This window comes from Meleagris gallopavo, chromosome 3 (genome assembly GCF_905368555.1).
Source record: "Meleagris gallopavo chromosome 3, MGAL_WU_HG_1.1, whole genome shotgun sequence".
NCBI lineage: Eukaryota > Metazoa > Chordata > Aves > Galliformes > Phasianidae > Meleagris > Meleagris gallopavo.
Window position 1 is genome coordinate 31,551,855 of NC_139406.1, and position 27,483 is coordinate 31,579,337.

Consider the following 27,483-nt stretch of genomic DNA (forward strand, 5'->3'; position numbering starts at 1 on the left):
ATTTTTATCCACCATTTGCTTTCAGTGACAAGTCATTTTTTTTCATTAGTCTACAATGAAATGTCAGCACTTTATCCGGAGAAGGACTAAATCCTGGGAGAAAAGTCCATAGTAGCTTTCCTGACTATAGCAAAAGTAGCATTAGATCCCCAGTTAATGTAAATCACAAGGGAGTTTAAAACTGCATTTGAATTAGGTTACATCTTCATCTCAAAACTTTCTTGCATTTTCAGTTTGTCACAAGAGCTAGCTTTGCAAAATCTCGTGAGGTTTTTTTTGTTGTTGTTTTAGTTTGGGATTTGTTTGTTTGATGTTCTGTTTCATTTTGTATTTTATTCTTCAGTACAGCTGTGATGGCCTCATAGATGTCCAGGCCTTTTAAATACTGATGGTCCCAAAGGCATCTCTCAAGGACCAGTGAACCCAGCAAGCACACGTTTTTGGTGGGTTTTGCAGGTTTCTGGGAATGATCCTGAGGTTTCAGTGTGGTGGTGGACAGCATGGTGGAGGAGTGATAAGGAGAAGACACACACCCCAGCAAGAGTTAAAACATGTTGTAATGACTGATTGAAACCAGTGCTATTCAGTAAATACGTAATTTGTGTAATACCTTCTGCTGTTAATGAGCTGAGGCTGGGAGTGTGCAGCTGCTTGGGGGCAGAGGATGCTTGAGGGGTTTCTGAACTTGTTTGATGTTACTCAGCCTCCAGAAATCTGTTAGGCAATTTTTTATCATGGTCTTCCAGAATATTTTTTCTTGTTCTTTTTCTGTGCTTATGCAAGGTGTTCTTAATGTTTTAATTCCCACTGCAGCAGAACATTAAGTGAGTAAACAAGGAAGTGAGTGGAGATGTGTAAAATGATGATCTTAAACTTAACAAGCTTGTTTGTTGCTGTTGCGTTTTGTGGGTTTCTTTGTTTTTGTTTTTGTTTTTTTCAAGCTGCTGAATAAATCCTCTGTGGTTTCTGCTGCAGAGGTCAACAGTCTGCAGTAGGAAATGACTGGTTACATGTCAGTATTCTCCAAGAGTTCATCTCAATTACTGGATTTGTCAAACATGACAAGCCTGAATGACTGTGTGGTGAAAATAGCACACAGTTTGACTATTAAAGTAATTGGAGCATTGACATTTAACTGAACTGCAAGAGAATCACAATAGTAAGTCTGAGAAGCACAAACACAAGCAAAGCAGAGAATAATATTTTTATAAAATCTCCAGTGAAGCAGATTCTTTCTTGTGTTTTGATTAATATAAATTTCAGTATATTCTTTATTTAAATTCTAAGTTTAAAAGGAGGATATGGTTCTTCACTATTTTTTAGGAAGAAGTGGAAATATTTATAATTGGAAATTGCAATAACTTAACATACATATTGGTGTAATTGTAATATCGTTGCCTACAATTGCTTTATACTTATACATGCTTAAATTTATATACAAATATGTGAAGATCATCATGTGATGACGGTTTCAGAATTATGTGACAAATGTCAATCAGTGGCTCTCCACTTGCTACTCTACCTTGGTTAACATCTACTTCTGGTCTTTCAAACATGAGATGTGGGACTTTGCATTTCCCAAAGCCATGAATGTTAGACAGCTTTTTAAAAATCATTTGAAAGCCTTTTTCTTCTACCTGTCTGCTATTAGATTATTTTTTTTTCTAGTGAGCTATTTTTGATTGCAGACTCTACAGGCATCAGCTTTTTGAGATATGTTAAGACTTTGGAGAACAGTACAACTGACAGTCACTTCAGATACTTTAGATTTACTGGATCTGACTGGACTATACAGTCGCCAAACTTCTATTTGTGACAGTGACTTGAGCAACAGTCTCTTCCAACATCTCCAGAGCAGAATCTGAAATAATAATTCATGACATTAGTCTGAGGGAACATATCTTCAGTTGAGTTACCTGCATTTTGACACATAAACTACTAATTTTATAAATCAGTATTACCTTATCTGAGCTTTAATATGTGTTATATCACAACAGTGAAAGTAACTCTTCATGTGGAAATTGGGAATCTCTTCTCACAGAACTGTAGGATAGTTTGGATTGGAAGGGACCCTAAAGACCATCTAGTTCCAACTTGCCTGAGATGGGCAGGCCATCTCCCCAGATCAAGTTGCACAAAGCCCTATCCAGCCTGGTCTTGAGCACTTCCAAGGACAGAGTATTTACAGCTTCTCTGTTGTTCAAGGTGTGGTTGGATGGGGCCCTTCATAACCTTATCCTAGTGCCTGATTTCGTGAGTGGCAATCCTGCCCAAGGCAGGGGAGTTAGAACTAGATCATCTTTAAGGTCCCTTCCAACCTAAACCATTCTGTGTCGCAGCCCAGGATATGGTTGGCTTTCTGGGCTGCACACTGCACATTTCCAGCTCATATTGAGTTTTTCCTCAGTCCGTATTCCCAAGGCTTCTCTGCAGGTCTCCTCTGCTTGCATTCTCCGCACAGCATTTGCTGGTTTGCCCCAGTCCAGGTGCAGGACTTTGCACTTGGCCTTGTTGAACTTCTTGAGGTTCACACAGGCTCACTTCTCAAATCCATCCAAGTCCTTTTGGATGGTAAACCTTCCCTCCAGTGTGTCAACCACAACACTTAGCATGGTGCCATCCACAGACTTGCTTAGGGTGCACTCAGTCCCGCTGTCCGTGTCACCAAAAAGTTGTTAAGTAGCCTCGGTCCCAGTACAGATCCCTGAAGAACAGTGTCTGCCACCAGTTTCCCTTTGGAGCTGTTATTGTAGTCTTTGACTGCAGCCATCCAGGCAATGGTGAAATAAACCATTTAAACAATAAAATAATCCCAAAAGAGAGGTGCAAGAGCATGGTATAGCCAGTGATATGTCAAAATACCTTAATTACATAGATTTAGAGGTATATCTTTCCAAAGTATATTGAGGATACAGAGTGTAATTTTCCACTTCCATAGTTACATCTAAATTGTGATGATATTGCAGGAGTACAGAGCAGTACTTTTAAATTTAGTTGTTATTTGACTTGCTTAAGTACCAGCACCATAGAGCACTGAAACACTATGCTTAAATGTGTCTCCCTTATGTAAATGTAATTACATGTTTTAAGTCCTTTTGATTTCAGTGAGACTTAGGCAGATAGGTAAAGGTTTTTTTGCACAGTAGAAACCTAGGCATAATTTTTACTGTTTTAACAAATCTGGTACTTGTCTGATTCGGAGCATTCATTAGTCACATTGTAAGTACACATCTTAGGCAGCCTTTCCAGTTGTTCCCCTGTGAAGTATATAAAGGAGAATTCAAGGAAATATAGCAGATGCTTGGTTAAGTGTTTACCAATCTTATTCTGAAAATGGAATACTTATTAGGATCAGAACAGTATCAAGTGAGAGAGAGGGGGAAAGGTATAGGTGAGGCTTAGTATCTTTCATAATTTCATTCTGTAAGTCAGCATTAAATCATGGAGGGGAGGGAGCGAACAAGCAGAATCCTTACTAGCTGTGTTCACATTTTTGAAATGCATTCTGTTATCCAGTTATTTTACTGCTGATGCAAATCCAATGAGTGTCCTGAAGTTGATCCTGATTTGCCTCTCCTGTAATAGAGATCAGACACATGATGACACAGATTGAGCTCCTGTTCCAGCAGAGCTATCCTTAACCTAAAGTAAGTTCATTTATTCTGAGTGTCATGGTACATTTGGGTTGTCTTTCTCTTATGTTCTCACTGACTTCCTCATGACTTCAATTCTTAATATCCAAAATTGTACTGCATTATTCCTCAGAAGAAGGAGCTCAAGTAAAATGAAATTAAAAAGAAGGAACAGCAAGCCATTCTGTCATCAGAAGCTTAAGGTACCAAGAGTGGGAGCCTCGTATTTGTTAATGAAAGAAGAAACTCCCTTATTAAGAATTAAACAGTTTAAATGTATGACATCCAAAATGAGACAATTTTATCTGTCAGGGTTAATTTACAGTCCCAGTTCATTGATTGGAACAATAGACAGGCAAAATGGAATGTGCTATTCAGTGTAAATGGTGTCCTCCAAAGGAGAAACATCTATCCAGTTACAGGGAAGAAGAACTGTAATTCTGATTGAACAGTGAAATAGCAAAATGGAATAGAACATCCTCAGGTAGGAAGGGATCAGATTGAACAGTGAAATAGCAAAATGGAATAGAACATCCTCACGTAGGAAAGGATCAGTTAACAAGTGAGAGCAACCTTACCTTTCAGCTTTGGGACATGGGGATGGAGGCAGGATGCACTTTGACTTTAGGAGAGCTGCACAGCCTGTTAGTCATTCCGTCTGTAACAGTGTTTCATACTTTGAGATAATGGGAACTGATTCAGAAACACTAGATGCCAAACAGAGCAAATCAGTATCCAGCAAAAGCCTGCCACCACTTTGAAGAACCAGTAGGACCTTGTCACATTCCTATGTTATACATAGGCCTAAAGTCTGAATACAGGGAAATAATTCTTCTCAAGAGCAAGAAGTAAACTGCTAGGGAGTTTTATTTGTTGTTAAGGTAAAGTGTGAAGAAAGGCAGCTGGGAAGTGAGTCAGCGACTCACCAGGCTTAATGGTGGCAGTGGGGTGCTGTGGAAAGAGGATGGGAGGACCAGCAACCTCCTGTGCCACCACCATTAAAGGCAGTAGGGATTGTGCAGCGATGCATACTGTCCAGGCTGCAGAAGGTGCAATGAAGTTTTTATTTTCTGCAATGGAACTGCCCAGCACTTTGTTATCTTCAAGGGATGAATGAGCCCTGTACTAGCTAGTAACTGTAGTCATCTTGTAAATAAACTTATTTAATGGTTTAATTTGGAAAAGACTTGGTGAGTGGTAAGTGAATATCGAATATGACTAGTAAGTAATGACTAGAGCAAAACGCTCGCATCCACACATCCACCTGCACCTTTTTAGTGTTTTATAAAAGATCTTAGTTTGGCTCCAGTACCTGTTTCAAAGTAAAAATAAGTACTGTTGTGTGACAAATGACAAACCATGCAGTCAGTAGGTATAAAGCAATTGTACAATTCAAAGCTAATTTTTTGAAGTCATTTGAAAGAAGCTGCCAAACTCAGTTGAATTTGATAAGCATAAATGTGTATTTATGTGTGTTGCAGTTCTGTGATTCTGTTCTCTTAGGGAATTCTAAACCAGAGGTTGAATGTTATTTTCTGTTTGTTGAGGTTAGGGGAAAAAAAGCATCTTCTGGGTGTAGAGATGACCAGAGGACCTTTTGAAGGCATGTAAAGATTTGAATTTACACTGGATAGTAATTTGTAATCCGTCATATGTTACTTTTATGGGAAAAGAAGTCTATGAATCTCATCCCTTTATTTGTTTTTCTACAATAATAAAGCTTTTAAAGTAAACAATACCTGCTCAGAAGGTGAATATAAGTTTGATTTACAGAGGTACTTCGGCGTTAGTATAGTTCCTAAGCACGTGCTTAACCTTAAGTATAAAAATCTTTGAGTTACTTCTTGAAATCAAGAGGTCATTTGGGGCTCAAAAGCTTGCTCAGGGAGGGTGAAGCTTGATTTTCCCTTCTTCCCCTCTGTAAAGGACACAACTTAGCCTTCCTACTGTGAGAGAATTTTCGTTCTTTGTAGTGTTCAGTGAAGAGTGGGTGAATGGGAAAAGCTAGAAGGAGATTTCGTCACTTGTAATAATACACTGCTGCCATGAAATGGCATAGTTTTCCACCAATATTACGTGAAAATGCTTTAGCTGGAATGAAAACATTGAGACTTTCTGCTGAGTTTTGCATTTGGAATCTCTTTGAACCCAACACTTAGGTGTGTGAGCTCATTTGCTTCTCTCATGGCCAAAGAATGCATTCACTCATGTAAAACCAGAGCTCTGTCTCATAATGACTTACGCTATTAGGAAAAGGCTAATAATACCTCTCAGCTTTCTTTGGGTTTCTTTGGGCTGGATTTGTTGGGTTGTTTTTCTTTGTTTGACTGGTTATTCTTTGTGTGTGTGTGTGTGTGTGTGTCGGTTATTTTATTTTATTTTATTTTTTGTAAGAAAAAATGTTGCTCTTATTTTTAGCTAGGTTGGGTGGTTTTTTAAACTGAATCTAATGCTCAGGCTTCAAGGAGTCCTGTGTGGTACATTTATAATCTGCTGTTTTTAATGAATTCTAGTCACTAGGAAACACTGCTATCTAGGTCAGATTTTTGAATATTGTTTTTCTGTGGCTATACATACTGCTGTGCACTCTTTAAAATGAACTCTCCAGTGTTGTCTTTTTGTTTTACCTTGTCACAGCTTCCTGGAATTATTTTCTTAACTGTAAATGTAGGTTTAGTTTGGTTTTTCAGTACAGATGTCCCAGTGGATTAACCAATGTCCACCCATCTAAAACTCAGCTTTGACCTTTTTTGGAGGAGCAGGGGGAAAGGTGGGTAAGATACCTCAGGGTTTTATTGTTGGTTTGAAAGTTTGCCTCCCTGATAGGAATGGAGAAAAAATTATCAAACAAGAATTTATTACTGAATTTCTAAGTTATTGACTTCTCTCTTCTCAGCTGCTGCCAGCAAGATGGTTTTTATCCATCCAGCAGTGCCTGATGTAATGGAGAGGCTGAGAAATTTCTGAGCATTTCACTTCTTTCTGGACCTTTACCGAGGCGTCTCTAGCTACATCATAACCATATCTTTTAGTTTTGAGTTTCATTCCTTCTCAGGTTGCTGTTAAGTACTTTCTAAAGCTGGATATCCTTAAAATTCTTTAATAGTTTGAAGAGAACAGCTTCAGAAAACAAGCTGGGCATGGCTGTTTGACCTGTTACACTCCAAGGATGAACTTCCTTTCCACATGCCACACAACCTACAAACTTTGTTTGTGTAAAATGTCAGTGGGTCCAACTGCCTTAAAGAAACCCTGAAAAGATACTACCTTGGACTCTCTCTGTGCCTCCCTAAGTGGTTTCTCAGCCTCTGGGAAAGGAAAGTGTCAAGAGCATTAGCCAGGCTTGCAGGAGTGGTGGTCTGAGTGGTGGTCACCCAAGATCACTCACTCAGCAGGTCAGTGGCAACGTAGGTATTTGCACCAGTTTCTCTTACTCAGCTAACCTATGTTAGCTCTCTAATATGTTACATGAATTGAGTGCATACCTCTGTATTTATTCATACAATGTCATTACTTAGCTACGTAGTCTTTGTTTGATGAATATCACAGTCCTCTCCTGATGGAAAGACATGGAAAGACATAAAGATGCGTTTGCAGTAGTGTCAACAGGTGCCTAAAACAGGTAAATGTTTCTAATCTCTATGCTTACTGATAATTTAATTTTACTTTGTCAGTATTATAAACAGAACTGATACAACCTCATTTAGCAACAGACACTATGTGTGAGCTGATATGAACTTGGTGTAAGATACAGGTGTCCGACCTTTTGGTTTGCCTGGGGCACACTGGAGCTGTCTTGGGCCACATAGAAAATGTACAGTTAATGTATGTAAGTAATGAAACTTTTAAAATATATTTTTTATTAAAACATAAAAAAGAAAGCAATGAAAAGACAAAACTCACGGATATTTTGTGAAACTAGAGAACATGTTAACTTATTAAATTATTTTATGAAATAACCCAAGTCCATGTTTAATAATTAACTAAGAAAACTTACGTGTCTGCTTAATAACAAATATTGTGTGTTTTCAGTAGCACACACACGCGCAGGTGGGTTGAAATATTACTACCAGCAATCACTGTGTTTTACCACCAAGCAGCACAAGTGCAATACACATTGGTTTTGATTCCACTGAGTGTGTATGGGGGGTGTGAGAAAGGGGGTTAGTGCTGCACCGCTCCCTCTCCTCCGTAGTGTTCCATTGTGGCCTATAGAGTCTGTGCTCAAGCTACATGCAATTGACTCCTGAAAAATATCACTAAAAACCACATAATAATGTTAAAAATTTACAGTCTTGGGGGGCTGCATTATTTGCTATCCTGGGCCTTACGTCAGCCACCAGCTGTGGGTTGAACACGTATGGTGTAAGTGGTTCTGGTTTAGTGGTAATTGGTCAGAATCCAGTGTGGTGTATTTACTCCAAGCCATTGCCTCCACATCCAGTTATTTACACCAAATATTTGTGCCTCTCACACAAATAGTACTGCAACAGTATATTGTCAGGAGGGGACCTTTTCCCCTATTAATGTGGGATGTTCCTTTGTAACGTGAAAAGAACTCATCGAATTCTTCCAGTGAAATGCATTGCATGTTTCTACAGAAAATATTGCATGTGTTACGCAAAATTGCATTAAAAATTATAATAGTTAATGAAAATATTTCATTTTGTGTGCATTTTCTTGAGCACATCTTGAGCAGGAGGATTATTTTGAGCTCACTGAATAAAATACTGGATCAGAAAATTACCGTTTGGATGAAGATGTCAGTTTGTCTTTATAAAGCATTTCTCTCAAGTTTTGTTTATCTACACAGAAATATCAAAACTTTTTAATAATATAATTATGGCAATTTGCTGTGTAGAGTATTAATTTCTGGCAGTGATATAGATAAGCTGTAAGGAGATGAAAATAAAAGCCAGTTTTGTGGTCCAAATGGATAAGAAGAGAAAAGCAGAGAAATTATGTGGCATTTATATCAGAATTGTATTTCAAGTTGAAAGATATATGAGAAAAAAGAAGGATGACAGCTTACTGAAAGCACTTCTAGGTAGCTCCTATAGAGCTTTCTGTTCTGGAGCTCGTATGTTTTGTGTCCTGAACTTTCCAACTCACAGAGATTGGTGTCAAACGTCAACAGTCTGAGAACAAGTGCTGCAGCAGGGCAACTTGAGGAGCTGCTGCTCTTGGAAGGCTTTAGTTTGGGTTGATGTGGTGATGTTGTGGCTAGAGACTTCCTTTTTTTGCTGAAGAAAATGGTTAGAATCACTAGTACCAAATCTTAATAAAACAAACTTGTCTCAAGCATTCTTTCAGTGCTCTTCAGATTATTTGTCAGTGTTAATATGAGGCTTGATTTTCAAATTAATTAACTGACTGCTGCAGCTTTACTGTTGCAGCACAGCAGAAAAAGAGATGTGGACTTTGACCATCAAGAAATCCAGACATTTAACCTGACCTGCTACAATTTTATGTTCAGTAACAGAAGAAGGTCTTGTGCATGCATGGATGGTAGTTGATCGATTCCTAGCTGTGGATGCTGAATATGAAAGTCCCTGGGCTGTTTTTCAGTAGATGTATTGTCAGCCTTTGACACCATTAATCACAAGACTTGTTGACTTGCGTGCTCTGCTGTGTGATCTGTTTCACAGCTTAAGTTAAGCATTTAGGCAGGTAGTCAACACAATAACTATATCTCTTTTAAATCCTATTTAAACACTAGTATGAAAGTTCAAGGGGTTCTTAAAGCTTGCTGGTCCTCTACTAAAAGGGTAATTACTTTGAGATGAATTTTGCTGTAAGAAGAAGTGGGTGGAAGTGGATTTGTATTTCATTAAGCACCCATCTCTGATTATATCTCTTAGAGCTCCTTACTGAAAAGTTAATACATACCAGGAAGCATCTGTGGAATCACAGTTTTTTTTTTTACAGTTTCAGAAACTGAAGGTAAAACTATCTTCTTGGTACTTTGTGAGTTCCATAAATGCTTAATTGTATTTTTGTGTGTTATGTAATTTGAATGCTATTGAATACCAGTTGTGGTGTTGGATTTGAATTTTATTTGAATACTTTTCATTTGTGCTAAAGACAAATATATATCCTTAGAAAGTACTTCTTTTTTTTTTTTTTTTTATTAAAGGTTACAATTCTTGCTGAAGCATATTTGTTTGGACATCTCTGACCAATGACATTTCAACATCAAGACCTTTGAGGTTCAGTGCATAGAACAAAATGTTTTGTTTTTACCTGGAGAGTCACTCACTGAGATGGCTGAAACCATACCCACTAACTGAGTCAGTGGAGAGCTGTGTCTTGTCCTCTGCAAAACTGGTGCACAGGGATGGGAGAAGACAGCTGGGTGGCATTTAAAAAAAATCTGTTCCTCCATAGCATCAGTTATCCTCTCCCATACAAGCTAAGTGATGCCTGTAATGGGAGAGGGAGTACTGTCTTGTATCGTTCTCTTGACAAAGAGTTGAATGATCTATGTTTTAACTGCGGACAGCGTTTAAAAAGTAAGAAATTAATCTTAATTAGTGCTTGTCCATGTTAAATGCCTGTTTAATAATGTAATTCTATTAACAGTATATTTTATACAACAGATAGGGTATGGCAGATTGATGACTGTCTTTTTCACCTGTTTCCTGAAATGCTAATGCCTGGGGTAGCCTTTCTACCCTGTCTGTGAAAGGCAGACATTGGCAGAGTGAGTACAGATCCTCATCTCATTACAGTCATAAATGACTTCTTTTCTTCAGGTAGGGCTGTTGGTTTATGTAAATGTAGCATAATATAAAGCCTTCTTGTGGAGTATGGGGGCATGAGCTTAGAGATTTTTTTGTATCTGAGCAAAGATGTACCCGCTCAAGAAGCTGACAAACTTTGTGAGGTATCGTCTAGACCCTGTACCCTGGGATTTATCTGAAGCATTTATAACCACTCAATAAAGCTCAATTTCATCACTGCTAGTACTGATTAAAGGTTCTGGTTTCCTAAGGAAAAACATGGGTTCTTATTCTTTACTTTGTACTCACATATATATTTAGATATACTCGAATGTAGTCTGCTTGTAGGTTAAGCAATCACTGTGGTATTCTTGAGGAAAGTGAAGAACCAAATCATCCAAAGAATTTTCTGGGACTTTCAGGAGTGTATCAAATCCAGCAGTAGGTTGGGGTCGCAATTTACACTGGGCTGCCAACATTCCCCACTGGAGTTGGAGCTCCCATTGGTTCAGCACCTTTTTGGAAATGAAGCGAGACATGCCTTGGGTTTGCAGGGTGGTTGCTGACCTTCCTTTTTCCTTCCAATTTTGTGGCACACATGCCTTTGTGCGGAAGAGCAGTTGCTGTCTGAGCAACCTGGTCTTACCGTTCCCCTCTTCTGGAGAGTATGAGAGTGGAAGCCAAAAGACAATCAGGCTTTGTGCAGTTCCCAAAACCAACTGTGATTTTTTTGGAGATGTAGGAACATCGTCAATCAAAGGAAATAAACAAGATGCTGCACTGCTCAGAGCACAATGAAGAAGGAACTGGAAAAGATAAAATATCCTAGCTTAGAGTGTTTAAGCTGTTTCAGTTCTTTAATACATCCTAAAGCAACAGTAGAGACATGGTCTTTTTGCTTGGCAGTTCACCTTTAAATGAAGAAAACAGCCCATTAAAGTGTATGTATTAGCAAACATCATTAAGACACAGGCTAGTGTTTGCATACAAGAGCTGAATAGAAATAGCCTTAGGGTAAATGCCTTTAAATTAGCAAGAACACCAGAGAGACAATATTATCTTTAATATATCTTAACTGACAGTGATGGATTTGCCCTAACTTTTCATTTCAGTAATTGACTTTGTAACACCTAACATCTATATTGTAAAAAATTAATCTTATGCTTATGGTTTTGTTTTTTCGATAAGGATATGCTCATAGACAGTTAATTTATCTTCCATTTCCAGTGCCATTGATTTTAATAGCAGAGTTCCTGTTGGTTTCCACAAGAGGAGTGCTGGGCTTTTAATTTTTGTTTTCAAGAACTTGACTTTTGGAAGAAAGTATGAATTTGGAGGAGCCCTTTTTTAATTATTACTTTTTTTAAAAAATATGATCCTATTTTAAAACGCGTAGAGCAATTTTGTCTAACTCTTCTTAGCACTTGAGTTTGGAGGCTATCTGCCTTACCTTTCCCTATGCAGTAATGCAAATAACTAAATAAATTTACTCTGGACTTTTAGTAGTCTCATTGAAAAAAGCTTTTAATGAGATTGAGGGATTAAAGACTTTGTGTATGTGATTATAGTTGCATACCTGTTTTCAGATAGGCTTTCATACTTTTTCCTGCTAGCTTGAAAAAAAGAAGTGTACAAATACAACTGGAAAACTAATGATGCATAATGTGCTGGGCATGTTTGGGCTTTTGAGGAGCAGTCAACTGCATATTTTCAAGTTAGGCTACACCTTTGCAACAAGTAACAGCATATAATCAAATGTATTTGACTATTGAAATATATACTTTTGAAAAAATGAAGCTATTAGGTGCACATATTTCATTGAAGAAAAAACTCATCATGATGCTCAGTTTTATTGTTTTCAAGATGTGGTTCAGAGCCTGCCATATTGCTTGGATGTTGATTAGATATGTTGTCTATATTGATTCGTTATTTTGGAGAGTGGTGACTCATTGTAAAATGGTCTGGATCCTTCAGGCTTTTATTCCATTCTCTGCATCCTGTTAACTCACTCCTGACACACTCCAGACATTATTTTCATGCAGTGGCCTGTTTTTTGTCTTTTCTTTTTCATTATACAGTATCTCATCACTTATATCACTTATGGTCAAAAAAATTACATCATCAATTTTATAATGTTACCCTACAATCTTACAGGCAGATTATTGTAAGTTATCAGTATAGCAGCTGTTTTCAAAATAGAGCAGGATCCTCAAGGCTTCTCTTCCCAGGCAGTTTCTTAATTATATGTTCTCTGAGACTTCATTCTCTTTCCCTATCTAGCAGCAGACAACTATTCTGAATAGTAGTTCCTCCCCAACCCACAGGTCCTCGCTTTTGCTGATATATTCCTCGGTAGTCAGTGCTGCCATGGTTAGAATTCAAAGATGTGAAGCAAGACAAGCCTTACTGCTGCATGGATGCACAAATAGGAGCCACAGATTCCTAGAACTATTGGAAATTGAAGTTTTCCAGACAGTGAAGCATTAATTCAGCTGGAAATACCAACTTTTCTCACTTTGGCTAAAAAATCTAAAATGCATTTACTAAGGAGATGAATCATCTCATTGAAGGAGATTCCTACTGTTTTTGCATTTGAACTTGCCGATTTCCCAGCTGCCTGCTATTCAGTAGAAGTACAGGTAGCATCCTCTGTTGTGCTTTTCTGACCCAGATTCTTCATCCACATCCGTCAGTGTTTCCAGTAAACAAGAATTTAGATTAACAAAGCCCTGGTTCCTGCTGTCTTGTGACTAAACTTTTCAGTCTTTTTTATTACTACCCAGCAACCAGATAAAAATAAAGCAGAGCAATAAAGCCTAAAATACTCAATACAAGTGAAGTTCATTTTAAAAAAAAATGAATATGCAGTATTTGTAGACAGCTACACTGAAGGATTTGCATATGCTTCAATTTACAATTGCATCTGCTTTGCACAATTTATAATTGTTTCTCTGTCCCATCACAACCAATGCAGAGTATTCCTATCTTCCATTTCTGTGGAAGCCAGCCAGAAATGTTTGATGGATTTCTCTTCCTGTTTTGCCTCTATTTACACTTCTGTAAGGCAGGTGTAAAAACTAGTTGGGTTGCATCTATCTTTTGTAATGCATATTGGGATATCTTCTTATCTGCTCTTGAGCTGAATTTGTGCAAGCTTGCAAAAGTAAAATAGATTGTAACTTTTTCAAATGTTTTTAATAACAATAATAAGATGAAATCAACTCAAAAGTCTTTAACTAGTGCTGAGTAAGCCCATACATCTCCCCCCCTGGGAGACAGAGCTGCAATTAGCGTGTTTGAATGCCTCACTACAAGTGATACTTTGTGAAAATGCAGCACTTTTTGTGGGAATGAAAAGTGCAATTGGGAAGCATGTTGTTAATTAACAGAAGCATTAGTGTAGTGTTTGGTGTGATTTCATCCTAACTCAACAGAGCAGAACCTAACTGAAGAGCCAAAAACAAGAGCAGGCAAGCCAGAGCTCTGTTGTTGATAGTTTTTTGCATCCTGAGAATTTGACATTATACATTTCTCTAGTCTCCATACATTTTGTGGTAGGGAACAGAAAATAGGGAAGTGTTGATTTTAGCTCAAACTTTCCCATCTCATAAGTAAGCACTTCTTAATTATTATTTTGATAGTTTTGTTGTTGAAATCTCCTCAATGTTTTAGTCTGAGCTCAGACTAACACTTGACAGCTAGAGGTTTTTTGTGGATTAAAAAAAGAGGAAGGAGAGCTTCCCAGGTAATGGCATCATTTTAAGACAGCAGTGTTATTTCCTGCTTTGTGCTAATCCTACTGCCTTAACAAGTCTGTGTGAGAGTACTCACCCAACAGTATGTCAAGAACACATTTCAAAGTGTGCTTCAGGTTCAAGTGCATGGATGCTGTTTTGTCAGCAAAATTAGTGAAGGGCATTGTGGTCTGCTTATTATAATGGTTTTGCAGGATTTTGGGAACAAATTAGGTGTGCTCCAGATGTCATCTGATGTGCAACATCACTAAATATAAAAATTAGTATTGGAGAAGGCAGAAAAGCTCATCTAACTCATTAGAAAAGCCCTTAAGATATGCAGTCATCCATTTCAATTTTTAACTGTTGCTTATTTTCTTTCATGTAAAAAGCAGTAATATTGTTGTTTCCCCTTGCCAGATGAGGGTAACTGATGAATGAAGTCACTTTTCAGAGTAAGTGTGTGTGATATCTTTGATATCTTTTACTGAAAACCCCCAAGATGTTCAAGAATTGTGTGGATTTGGCACTGAGAAAACTAGTTAGTGGGCATGGTAAGGATGGGTTGGTGGTTGGGCTAAATGATCTTTGTGGTCTATTCCAATCTTGATGATTCTATAAATCAGAATGACAGAATGAAGCAGAATTGTACCTGTCATATGTGCAGTCCAAATTGCTGCTGGTAGTCCTTTGGCCACTACTTGAGATCTCCTTACATGCTGCTTTTTGAAATTATTGGTGTTGCTTTCTACTCCTCGGTTGCTGAGCTACTTGGTGCCTCAGACCATACATGTCCGAAAGAGAATGCCTCTACATCCTGGGCAGTCTTAAAGCAGTTGCTCAGCACAGCTTTCTTTGGTAAGGGGATAGAGGATGTTTTCATGTCCAGCCCCAAGTTCCCATCCCTATTCTGCCTGCAGATCCAGGAGTGATTCAGCTGTACCTGCGAAGGACAGCAACAGCTGATTTTCTCCAGATTAATGATGGTGCAGTTTGTTGGAGTCAAAGAAGGTAGAATACTGTTCTCAGGCTTTGAGTTTCTCACAGAAGACTCGCTCAGACACAGGAATCGTAGAATGTTTGAGATGGAATGGATCTTAAAGATCGTCTAGTTACTAGATCCTGCCATGGGTCATGTTGTCATCCACTAAATAAGGCAGTAGATGTTTTTCTTTGCTTCAAAAGTAATTTCAAATATCTGTGGCTCTGCTTCATTTATTTTTTAAAATAGAATATGTTTTGTGAGCTAATTTTCCTTAAGTAATGGTCCATGTGCAAGTGAGTACTTAAATCTGCGTGGCCATAAATGAAATTCTACTCATGCCCATGTCTGATGTCTGTCCCAGTGTCCCAGGTCTGATCTGGGTCAAGAGACCTCCACAGATTGCCTTCTTGTGTGGTGCAAAGGCTGCAGATGACTTACTTCCAGGGCCCTCTGTTTTCTGCTTTATCACTTGTGGCACAAATGCTTGCTGAGAGGTGTGGTTTTCTGAGGCTGCCTTGCTCTGAGCAAGGATGGAGAACCTCATAGAGTATCTAGAACAGAAAGCAAAAGGCTGTGGGGAGCAGTCTGAGCAGGTCTAGAATGTGACTTGCACTGTGCAAACCATGTAAGAGGAGATGTGGCTGGACAGTACACTGTCAGTTATCAGCCACTGCCTATCACTGGTACCATTCAGTGCCTTGGAACACTAAAAATTTCTGTGCGAAAAACAGGCTTTCCAGCCCTGAAACCCATAAAGACAAGTCTGTTGCATCCCAGTTGTGTATTAATGCTGTTGCACTAACCATTAGCAAGAAAAGATTGTTTCATTACTAATACTGTAAAAAATCAAGCAATGTCTTTGTGGCCACAATGAACGGGACTGTGTTTGTAAGCCAAAAAAAATGCAAGCTACAAAGCCTTCTTGTTTCCTGCAATCAAGTTATATTCCTGCATCAACGTGCATAGCAACAACTTTGGGGAACAAAGGAAGCTTTGTCTGAAATAAATGATTATTCAGTTCTTTTTAATTTAGCATAAGAGAGATCCTTTATATTCAGAAGCTCAAATGTGTTTGCAAATTGGAGTGCATAAAATTCACAGAATATTAAAAATATACTTCTTAGAAATGGAAATGTGCTGAGCATTGCAGAGAGAAGACTTGAAGGAGTCAAATCTTGAAGGCAAGGAGAGGGTAGAACTAAAAGTAGTGTTGCTTTTTCTTAGTGTTGTGAGCTTGCATGTGGTATCGCCACAATTCTCAATTAAAAAAAAAACACCTCATGGTGTATGATGACTTGTGCATTATGTGACACTAATTGTAAAGCAGAACAAAAGTGGAAGTGATATTGATTAGACTGATGAAGCTTAATGAAGTAATTGTTAAGGCACAGCCTCCGTTCTCAGACCTTGTACTAGTTGCTTGCTCAATAAATAAGAAAATAAATAAGGGACTGTTTTAATGAATGAAGGCTTGCAGGGCACTGGAGATTTTATACCTGTGCTATAAATGCTGCTACACTGAAGAATGGTAACCACATAGACTTAGGTGATATTCAGCTTTCTTTCTCACTGAAGTTACTATGTGTTCCTTAGTAGCAGTTCGTGGCTGAGATTTCAGTAGGTTTAATGTTGCTGGCAGTGATAAGCAGAGATCATGATGTTCTGTTGGGCCAAAAGGGTTCAGTCATTTTCTTTACGCTTCTCTTTTTGTTTGGAAAGAGATTCCTCGAGACAGAGACTCTCTTCATAACTGCTTCCACTACAGCTCAAACCCCACTGTCAGTGCTTAACAAAAAGTATGTAGTGTTGCACTGAAAAACAACCTGAAAAGAACTTTAAAGTAGCAGAAACAAGCTCTCAGAAGCTAGTGAGAGGCAGATGTGTGTTTTCTTATGTGCCTTCTACTTGGACTGTTTATATATACGTATTGTGCTACAGTCATGAATTACATCATTGCAGCAGTTTTTTTCTAGAGAAGCAGCATTCCTTTTGGGCTTGAGATGAGTAGTGTTCAGGGCATTAATCAGTTTGGTGTAATGAATGAGGATGTTGTCGAAGAAGTTAATCCAGGAATTGACAATTGTGTAATGAAGAGGGAGAATGACTTCAGGGAAGGAAATGACGGTCTTGTGTTTAAATCAGATGAGCTTGAGACAGGAGTCTTCATTGCTGGCACGGTCCCAGGGCTGTAGGGAGAGGAAAGGCACTGGGGCGAGGAACTGGCTCCAAGCAGTGTGGGAATGGAGAAGTCCAGCCTGGCATATCCTTTCCCCTTGGCTGCCAGCCATGGGCAAACCAGGCTGATCTTCCTCCCTGGGGTTCCCAGCAAAGTGTGTGCCGCTGCAGTGGCAGCAGGGGAACTCAGCAGTGGGTCTGCCAGAGCTCTAGACATGCTGCCATCCCAAGTCTGAAGGGTATATGCTGATGCTGAGAAATGGTCATTTTGTAGTGTGGGGAGAGGAGTAGTCTGTCCAGGCTTGAAGGCTTAGAACAATTCTTATTAAAATATAATAAAAAGGATTATATCTTGTATGGTGGTAGTGAGGGAAAGATAAGGGCTTGTTTTAAAGCTTAGGTCTACCTATGGGTGCTTGGTGGAAATACTTCTTGGGAGTTTGGATAAAAGAAGCTCTGCCTCAGAGCTCTCAGCTCAGGACTTGGCTTCAGCACATCTCTAAAAGAACACATTAACAAAATTGTCAGAAAGAGGTTGCTATATAAAGGCTTGCCAGGACACCACCACAGATATGGAACAATAAAGTTTGCTTCTGAGCTTTTGGTAGGAAGATCATGAATCTTGCTGGTACTAGTTGTTCCTCACCATACACTTCAGTCTATGCATCCTCCTTTAATCATTCTAGCAGCTTCTGAACTAATTATATTACTCTCCTGTAGTTATTCCTGCAAGACAAAAATGAGTTTAAATCCACTTCAGGTGAACAGGGAGAATTCAGTTTATAAAACTGACCCATTTATGCTGGAGTGCCAGCAGATCACTAAAATAAATTCAGCTTGCTTGGCATGCCTTTGATGGGACATCTGCTGTTGAATTTCACCTGGTGGCATCTGGGTCCACGTACTTTGGGGGAGAGGGAGGAATGATATTTTTCCCGTGGAGAAATATTGACTGTATTTCTGCAACATTCAATTTCTTTGCCAGAAATTTTGTGTACTGTTTCTCTGAGGACAAGGAGGTGGGAAGTTTAAAAGTAAGGCTTACACATCATCTTCTAGGGATTTCAAAGCATTTCAGAAACATGAAAGAACGTTTTCGTTCATTGAACAAAATGTTTGCAAGAGAACTTTCATTTTCTTAAAAAGTCATAATTAATATAAGAGGATTCAAAGTCAGTACTTTTTTGTGTGTGTGTTTTGGCTTTTAGTTGTCATAGCTAACTGGGAAATACTGTATGCTGTTCTCTTAAAAAGAAAAAAGAAATCACACCTGTGACTTGACGCAGAAATTGTTGAAGAAAATCTGCAGACTACTTTAGCCTCCAGATTTGATACCTCTTTCCATCTTGGCATTGCAGGTCTAAGACTGATGAGAGCATCAGTAAGTAAGAAATGACCCCTCCTCTTAATGGCAAAGACAAAGATAGTTGCAGTTCACCCTGCCAAGAAAATCAGTTCCACAAAACTGTTCCTTCATGGAACTGAGGCTGCATGATTAAGAAACAGCAAGGAATTACAGAAAGATACCAGGTTGTCCAGTGGGGTCCCTAAGAAACAGCAGAAAACTTCAACCCTAGCCAACAAAAAATGGGCAAAAGTGCCAGGGCAAAAAAAAAAAAAAAAAATAACATCTGACTCTTCAGTGCTATCCATTTTGTATAACCACTTATTGTGGCACAAAAGTTTTTTTTTACTCACTCATTTCCATGTTGTGCCAGTTTACTAGTTGCGAGGTTGTGCTATAAGCCAGACCCAAATCTGGTGTGTTTTTTTGTTTGGTTGGTTGGTTTGACTTGCTTTTCAAGTAAATCATGATTTTGTTCCATTTAAGGTTGCATCAGCATGACTAGGGGGATAGAAGACTGCAGGAAAGAAGCACAAACAAAGGAAAAGAAAGGATGGAGACCTTTTAAAACTGCATTTGTCATCACATAAAATGTCTCTGTAACTGCTTTCATTTTTGCAGCGTGAGCAGGTGCAGTGCTACTGTCTTCTTGTTGTGGTATTTTACATGGCATCTTCCTGGGAATTTTGTAATGACACAAAGAAAAGGAAGAATGATCAGAAAGAGCGTTATCTATCACTGGCTAAATATAGTATGAAAACAAAGGCACTTTCAACATCTTCTAATAAAATGCCCCTCTTTGTCTGCCAGTTCACCTGGGGGCCTGCTAAGGGTGTGAATGTGCTGGCATGTATGCTCACAACAAGGACATGCAGCAGGCATGCAGTCTTGCCTGCCCTGTTAACAGGAGGCTGTGAGTTAGAGCTGAGCTGGCTTACAGTCATATACAATTTTTAAATTAGAGAATATTTGATTTGATTTTTTTTTTTTCATTTAATGAGCATGAAAATATTAATTTAGCTTCACGCACATTTTAAGGTCAGAAGTGTTTATTTTGTGATCATAGAACCACAGAATGGCTTAGGCTGGAGGGAACCTTGAAATCCACCCGGTCCCAACTCCTTGCTTTGGCAGGGCTGTCCCCCACCAGATCAGGCTGCCCAGGGTCTTGAACCAGATGTCCTATGATGAGAGAAGCCAGGTCTGTTACACTCTTGACTGTTCTTGAATACAGATTGCAGTATGTTGTCCACTACGTTTGTTATTCACTGTGAACAGTTCAGGATAAACCTATAGCCAGAGAAATCAATCTGGCTACACCTGAGAATGGCAAATGTATGTATAAAAGCTTTATTTTCTTTACAGACAATTTACCAGCAGGATAAAAACACTATTTATCAAACTGTTGACAAGCACTGGTTGAACTAGTTGCAGATCTCATAATGATCAATTAGCTGCCACAATATAGCAGGATTTCAGATTTAAATCTCCTTCAGTGCCAGTCTATGACAAATTTTAAATGTATTGCAAAAAGTGTGCAATCATAAACTATCTTAAAGCAGGAGACGTGCACCAAATAAGTGGATTAGCTTTTTGTGTACCAGGAACAAAAGGGACACAAAAATCTCCAAATTAGATTTGTTTGATGTACAAACTCAAATGAAGCCAACACTTCTAATTTACTAAAGATGTAAATGTCTGTTCTGTTTGCCTTAAAGAGTTCAAGGTAATGTTACAGTAAAGCCCAATCCTGGGTAATTTTAATAAAACAAGCAGTCTCATTGAAATTAAGAGTGCATGCTCAGGTGATGTAAAAAACAGGATGACTTTGTAAATCCACAGCCATACCATCAGTGCACCTCTTGTGTGGGTTGCAGCTTGGACTGTTCCTGGTAAGGATATGGTTTTGACCATATGTTGGCTTGAAAGGCCGTACTGGTAGAGCTTTAGCAATGAAAAATTACTTCTTGCCCGCTTGTAACCAGTGCCATCAGAAACTGGTAGTAAAAATCTTGTTAGTGCTTTCTGCAAGACCTGTTGTGCAGGCAACTGCTTTCACAGTCGAGCCTATAGGTAGAGCTAGCTGTTGTTTCAATTTACCTTGGTTCTGCCTAGCTGTGTTGCTTACCTGCAAAGAGCGGAAAGGGCTTTTGCCTCCTTGTTTTGATCTAGTTAAGTCCTCAGGTAGTGTGTAGGATGTTACTGTCTTAAATGTCTGAAGAATTTGTAGTAACATTCTTGACCCTGAAAATGGGGATGTGAGTTTGTGAGCCTTGATGTTGAACTCATAGGGTGCATAGGGCTAAATAGTGAGGCTCTGCTTACCAAAATTCCTGCAAGACTCGGAGGCCACTGTAGTGTAGAGTAGGGCATAGGTGATTGGATTCACATACCATCAGTTGTACCTGAATGCTTGCATCAGGTTGCTGTGTATTCTGACATCTCCTACCCAATAAGAAATACCAGGTTCAGGGGTTTGCAAGGAATTTCACCCAAGTGAACCTGTAGATAAATGAGTCTAAACTCTACTGTTTAGTGCAATGCAGGTGCTGTTTGTATAGGCTTTTCTGCCTATCCTTTGGCAATTGCTTTGTTGTTGCTAGCATTTTTACATTAGTTACTCCTCAGTAATTGAGCTCACTGATTGTTTGAGCTATGTTTACTTCAGAGCATGAGAGAATGGGGTGAGGAAAGGAAAAAGTTTTCTCCCAGAGTTCATACTGCAGTTGCTTGGGTCACATCTGAAAATGAGAAAGGGAAGAGAGGCCGGACAGTGAGTTCTAGCAGCTTTGTGGCATCCACAGCTGTCAGCAAAGACTTCTCCTTATGAAGTCCTTATTGTTGTTGTAATATGCACTGCAAATTTATTTTGTGATTAGAGTTGGAAAATTGAATATCGAGTGTTCTTTATGTGACAAACAAGATTCTTTGTTTAAAAGAAGTAATACCAATGGCAGAAAAACTCAGTTTTCCATGAAAAAGCTGTTTTCATGAAAGTTTTCCAAGTAGCTTCTCAGTGACTTAGGCATGGGAGAGACCAACAACATGTCATTTGTAATAGGCTGTGTACAAACTTTCTGCCAAACCTACATGACATGGAGTTGTAAGTCTATGTTTTAATAAAATGTGTGAGTCATTTCACCCTCCTCTCCATAGATTTTTTTTTTTTTTATGTAATCTATAAGGAAGCCACAAGTAAGGAACTATGCTCTGATGACTTTGGTAGCAAAATTTGTAGTTTTGTATCTCATTATTTTGAAAGAGCACAGCTGTTGGTATACTCAGTCTGTATGTAAAGTCAAGCTGGGTGTTAATAGTCCATCAGTAAAGAGGAGGTAAGAGTTTTGCCTTACGTATTTCCAAAATCTTCATAGCAAATCAATCTTTTTTAGAACTGCCTGAATGTCAGCAACTGCACTGTGTGTGTGTGTGTATGGGCTGAGGGAAGTGGTCATGCAACTGTCCCTCTACATCAGCTTCAGTGATTTAGGGAACAGAAAGAGAATGAGTTGCATTATGTATTTGCATGAGCTGAGAGGTACTGCTCAAGTACTCAGTCATCTTTGCCTTTCATACTTGCAACTCTTGTTTTGCAGTTGTTTCTGCTAGTTTTCTGCAGCATTTTGGAGTATAGTAACATTCAGGACTGTGATTATCTCATTTATTCTGTATTCCCTGGAGATCTGGATTCTGCTGTTGTTTTTTTCATAGCAAAAACTATTTGGGAATAGAGGATGCTTGACAAATATTTAGGTAATAGAAATAGGAGTTATAGTTCAGTTTCTCATTTATGAATTGCTAACAAAATAGCTTGCAGAAAGTCAGAACATTTGGGTTTGAGTCTCTTGAATTGTGTGGCAGAGACCTTTCTGAGTGCTGAGAAGGAAGAAAGCAGCGCGGCCCAGAGGGAGAACACTGTTACCTTGCGTAAGGCTTGGGGATATCACTGCAGATATGCCTCCATTAACGCATACATATTTCATATACAACATGCTGCTTTAGGCTTTATATGGCAATGACGTGTTTGTTTTAGGGGTTGTTTTGTTTGTTGATGTTGTTGTTGTTTTAATACAGCTAGCCATAATAACAAATTACGCATGTAATTCTTCTCCAAGGTCCTAATACTTCACTTGCATTTATGTTTCTCTGACTTAAAGAAAAAAAATTAGGTTCAGCATTTTCAGCCTACCTAAATCTTTTTTCCTCCATTTTGCCATTAATCAAATCTGTCACAGGAAATCCTTGAGATTGGTTCACCACCTTTCCTATTTAGAGTACAAGGAAGTCAAGGGAAACAGAGGGGAATGCTTAACGTGCCATGTACAGTATGTAACATGCCATGCATGTCTAATATATCCTTTCCCTAAAACGCCTTCTCTTTCACCCTCTTATCTTACAGACTTTCACCAGCAGCCTTTTACAATCAACAGGTCACTGTAGGACGAGTAAAGGGGTGGTAGAAGTCAGCCAGCAAATACACTGTTTTCCTTACCATCGTTTTTAGCTGCCTGGCATCCTTCCATAAAGGTTCAGTTTGCTTTCAGAAGAACCCCATCTGTGGCCTTCCACTGCCCACTAACCTGTGCTCACAGAATTGAGGAGCTGGATTGTGAATTTTACACACCCACAGAAGTTGTCCTGCGCTCCTTTGTGCTTTAGAGTAGGGGTCAGAAGCATACAGATTAGCATTTTACTTTGACCTGCTTCATGCCAGAAGGGCAGTACCAATGTATCCTTGCCAATAACTGTAGGAAAGGCTTTTCACCCTATGCAGTGCTGAGATTTCATGCTGCAGCTCCACAGAGGTCTCGGGGTGACCTGGGGCTCATCTGTGGCCCATGAATGATCCAAACTGGCATTAGCAAGAACAATGCATAATCTGACATTTGTGGATGGAAGGGCTATGTGATAAAACTTGCAGTTGCTGCTGCATTTTATGTGATCAGAATATTACCTCTGAGCTTTGAGGGAGTGTTGTAGCTAACACTGGCAGTTTTATGTATGTAGGACTCCATAAGGATGAACATATGTATGTGTGTATATGTGTATTACATGGCTGATCTCTCCGTGGTCTAGATTTTATATCACACTACAGGGCAGGAAGGCACTAGATAGCTTAACTGAGTGCTGCTGCTGATGCTGCCCAAAGATAGACCTCCACCTTTATGATAGCAGTTGGAGGTTTGGATCCTGAAGAAAAAGATCCTGTGCATGAACTCAACATTAAACATTCTGAGAGCTAGTGCAGTCTGGGAAAATACTGATTTACTTTATCAATGAATGCAGATTAGATCCTCTTGGCAGTGCTCTGTTGCCGTATTCCAGTTAACAGAAAATATACCAACTCTGTTACCAGTGCAGTAGGTTTTATGTACAAGTGTGCATACGCAAAGGTGCTGACTGCTGTGTGTGCCATATCTTGAACAGAGGGTAACTGAGCAGAGCAAGTGAAGTCTCCCACACTGATTATTTTCTTTATGTTATCGCTTCCCCTTTTGAGTTGGAAAACAGATACAGATGATAACTAGATTTGCTCATTACAAACAAGGTCCATTTTAATTTTAGCAGCCCTTACTTGTTTTTAATTCAAGGATGTGAATTTAAGCTATAGGTGAAAATCAAGTACATAGTTGAGAAGTGTAGAATAAGAAAGTGATTTATAAAGAATTTAGCTTACATGCTGCAACAAAATAAATGGTATATTTGTATGAAGTGTACAGGGGGGAAAGGGAAGAGGAATAGTTAATGTTCTGAAGTGTGATCTTCCTGCTGACCTAAAGCAGTTTTGTTGAACAGTTTTGTTCCATCCTGGGCAGGTCCCAGGGTCTTCTATGTGCTTAAATTCAGCAGCTTGAATCACCAGTTGCATAGTTTATATAGATAGTCACCTGCACTTAAATACAAAAGAACGTGCCATTGCCTCAACACTTAGCAAGCATCTCTGCTATTTCTGTTGTTCTGTGTTGATACTGTTTTTGGAAGGGCTAGTCCCTGCTGCCAGTGTAACCTTTCAGGTGTCATCAGGAAAGGTTCCTCTGCTCTGCCTAAGACAAGAGTGGTCAAAAAGCATGTTACACTTTTAGATGCCCCAGCTTTCTCTTCCTGCTGGAGTTCAGTGGAAATAGTTCTTAAGGTCACTTCCTGAGATGGATCTCACCTGAAGGGCATTAGCATGATTAGTTACCCTTGCTGGGGAGGGAGGGAGTTTTTTGGCTGCTTTTGGGGGAAAGTCCAAACCAGAGGTAGTACAGCTAGAGTTGGTACCTCTTCTTGCACTGCATTGTTGGCTTTTCTTGAATGGAGGCAAAAAATTAAGATGCGAACACTCTTTTTAACACTTCAATAAACACAGTCCAGTAATTCTGCTGGAAAGATTCTCTGTGGAGCAGCCTAATTTACCAAGAGCTCAGAAAAACCGTTAAAACTATTTTCATATAGCTGAAGCCATAAAAGTGAGTTTACCTCTGTAATAGGCAGTTGAAAATAAAGACACAAGATAGCTCTGTTACCACCATGGGGGAACTTTGTTTTAAATGCAGTCCTGTGCAAAGTAGTGAGCTTGTGGTGGCAGGAGGCCTATTTTGCAGCTGTGAATGAGCGCTGGAATTCCATTTCTTAACCTTAAATAGATAAATACAAAGCTGGTTACTTGAATTTACCCAAAGCACAGGTTTTATGTCTGAAAACAATTGCTTTTAAGAGGACTGAGGCACCTTCTCTTGAGATTATGTGGATCAAGCATGACTGTACCTACAGTATTTCCCCAAAGTTCTGAACACTTTCTCTGATTTCTATTTCTTTTTTTTCAGTTTTTCTATCTACTTTGTTGTTTACTTATTGATTGTAGTTGCTGCAATCCCCAGTTAGCACCCAGTTTGTTCATCTGTTGCCTCCTGTCAGCGACTCAGTTGCCAATAACTCTTCCCTGTCTTTCTCTGTTACAACTTCATCATCCTGTTGGGGAAAAAAAAAAATAGCACTGTGACAGTTTGTTAGCTTGCTACTTTCTCCTCTGCTACAGGCAGCATCAGGCATTTTCTTTCTCTCCTCAGATGATGGAAGAATCATAGAATCAAAGAATGGCCTGAGTTGAAAAGTGACCATCTAGTTTCAACCCTCTGCTGTGTGCAGGGTCACCAACCACCAGACCAGGCTGCCCAGAGCCACATCCAGCCTGGCCTTGAATGCCTCCAGGGATGGGGCATCCACAACATCCTTGGGCAACCTGCTCCAGTGCATCACCACCCTCTGAGTGAAAAACTTCCTCCTAATATCTAACCTAAACCTCCCTTGTCTTAATTTAAAACCATCCCCCCTTGTCCTATCACTATCAACCCACGGGAACGGTTGTTCCCCCTCCGGTTTATATGCTCCCTTCAAGTACTGAAAGAATGCCCTTCTCTGATTCAGTGCCACAGTTTTGCCCTTGCTACTCTGGTTTCTCATTTGATCAGAGTGTATACCCAACTTCCAGACTGGCTTACTAGCAGTGTAGAACTTACAACCGTGTTGTTCTCTTAAGTGATTTGAGTGAAGAGCAGCCTTGGCCTGGCTTGACCCAGACTTTGCTTTATTACAAGTGCTTAAAGGCTTACATTGTCTTCGGCGCTACAAACAGTCTGAGAGCTTCATCCCTAGGTCATGTGACTATGCTGAGGTAAACATCCATATGTTTTAACACTTATCCTTAGTGTCTTTAGGGACACTTTTCATAAAAATATCTGCTGGCACCTCTGTACCACTTCTGACAGGCAGAGCAGCAGGGGTAGGCATTATGCAGGGGTGGCCACCAACTGGTACTTCAGAGGCAGACCTATTTTTACCTTGCCTGTAAAATACTATATTCTTATGAGTTCTTCGGGGAGAATTTCCAATTAAGCATGACTGCTTCTTTCTCTTAGGTAATATTGGCAAGATGACAAAAAAGCCTTATCAAATTATAGTAACTGTCTGCATGTCTTAAGATAGATACAGTTTACTTTGAAGCTCTAGAAAAGCAATGAGTAGCATATTTGCATGTTGTTAGCCCAATGTAACTACTGTGTTACAGCCCAAGTTTTGTTCTAAATTAATAATAATTGTTAATAACTGCTGTTAATGAAAATTTCACATTCACTTATATTGGAATATATCTCTCTTTATGGGAGCTTCCCAAATAGCAATCTTCTGTGAATAGATGATATCTTCTGTCAGATCTTCACCTCTTTTTCAGACGATTTCTGTTTGGGAGGTTCATCGTGAAGGAAGGAGCAAGGATCTTGTTCTCCTGGTGTTCAGATAGCTCCTCAGCAAAACACTCTGCCTTGAGGATTCTTTTCATGATCTGTATATTTTTGTTTTGCTGTGCTTTTTGAACAAAGTGTGTGGTTACTTTCCAAAAGTTTTAGGGGTTTGCATTTGGGATTGTGTCTTTCATGAAGAAACAACCAGGCTTCCAAACAGTCTCTCAAGCTTGCCAAGCTACTAGACATGCAGGTTGCCAGAGGAGTTTTGCTGCTTGTATAAGTAGATGAGTATGGAAGCTTTGAGCTTTTCAAGATCCTTGGTTCACCTGCAGTATTCTGTTAAGGAAAGCTGAGCAGTAAAATACACAAGTGAAGGAATTTTTTTTGTTTTTCCATTCTGTGGCCTTCCCACAGGGACAGCAGCATAGTGCACGTGCACCTCTGAGGGCACACTTTTGAAGGAGAAGTGAGTTTCTTGCCCTGGATGGACAAAGTCCCAGGAGGAAGTTGAGACTGCCTCTAAGTGAGGTGAAATGCAGCATGGCCTAATGATAAAGGAAAGCCCAAATATTTTGGGGCAATTGTGACATTAAGGCTACACCATTAAGGAAATCAGACTATAACTAAGTTTTTTAGACCCAGTTATTGTGTATTTGCATAATACT

At 39.2% G+C, this 27,483-nt stretch overlaps 1 protein-coding gene across 13 annotated transcripts in view; it reads left to right on the top strand.

The window, feature by feature from the left end:
• LOC100547566 (poly(rC)-binding protein 3-like) overlaps nucleotides 1-27,483 on the top strand; it is a 472,557-nt gene that overhangs the window by 382,410 nt on the left and 62,664 nt on the right. The gene's annotated exons all lie outside the window — the stretch shown is intronic.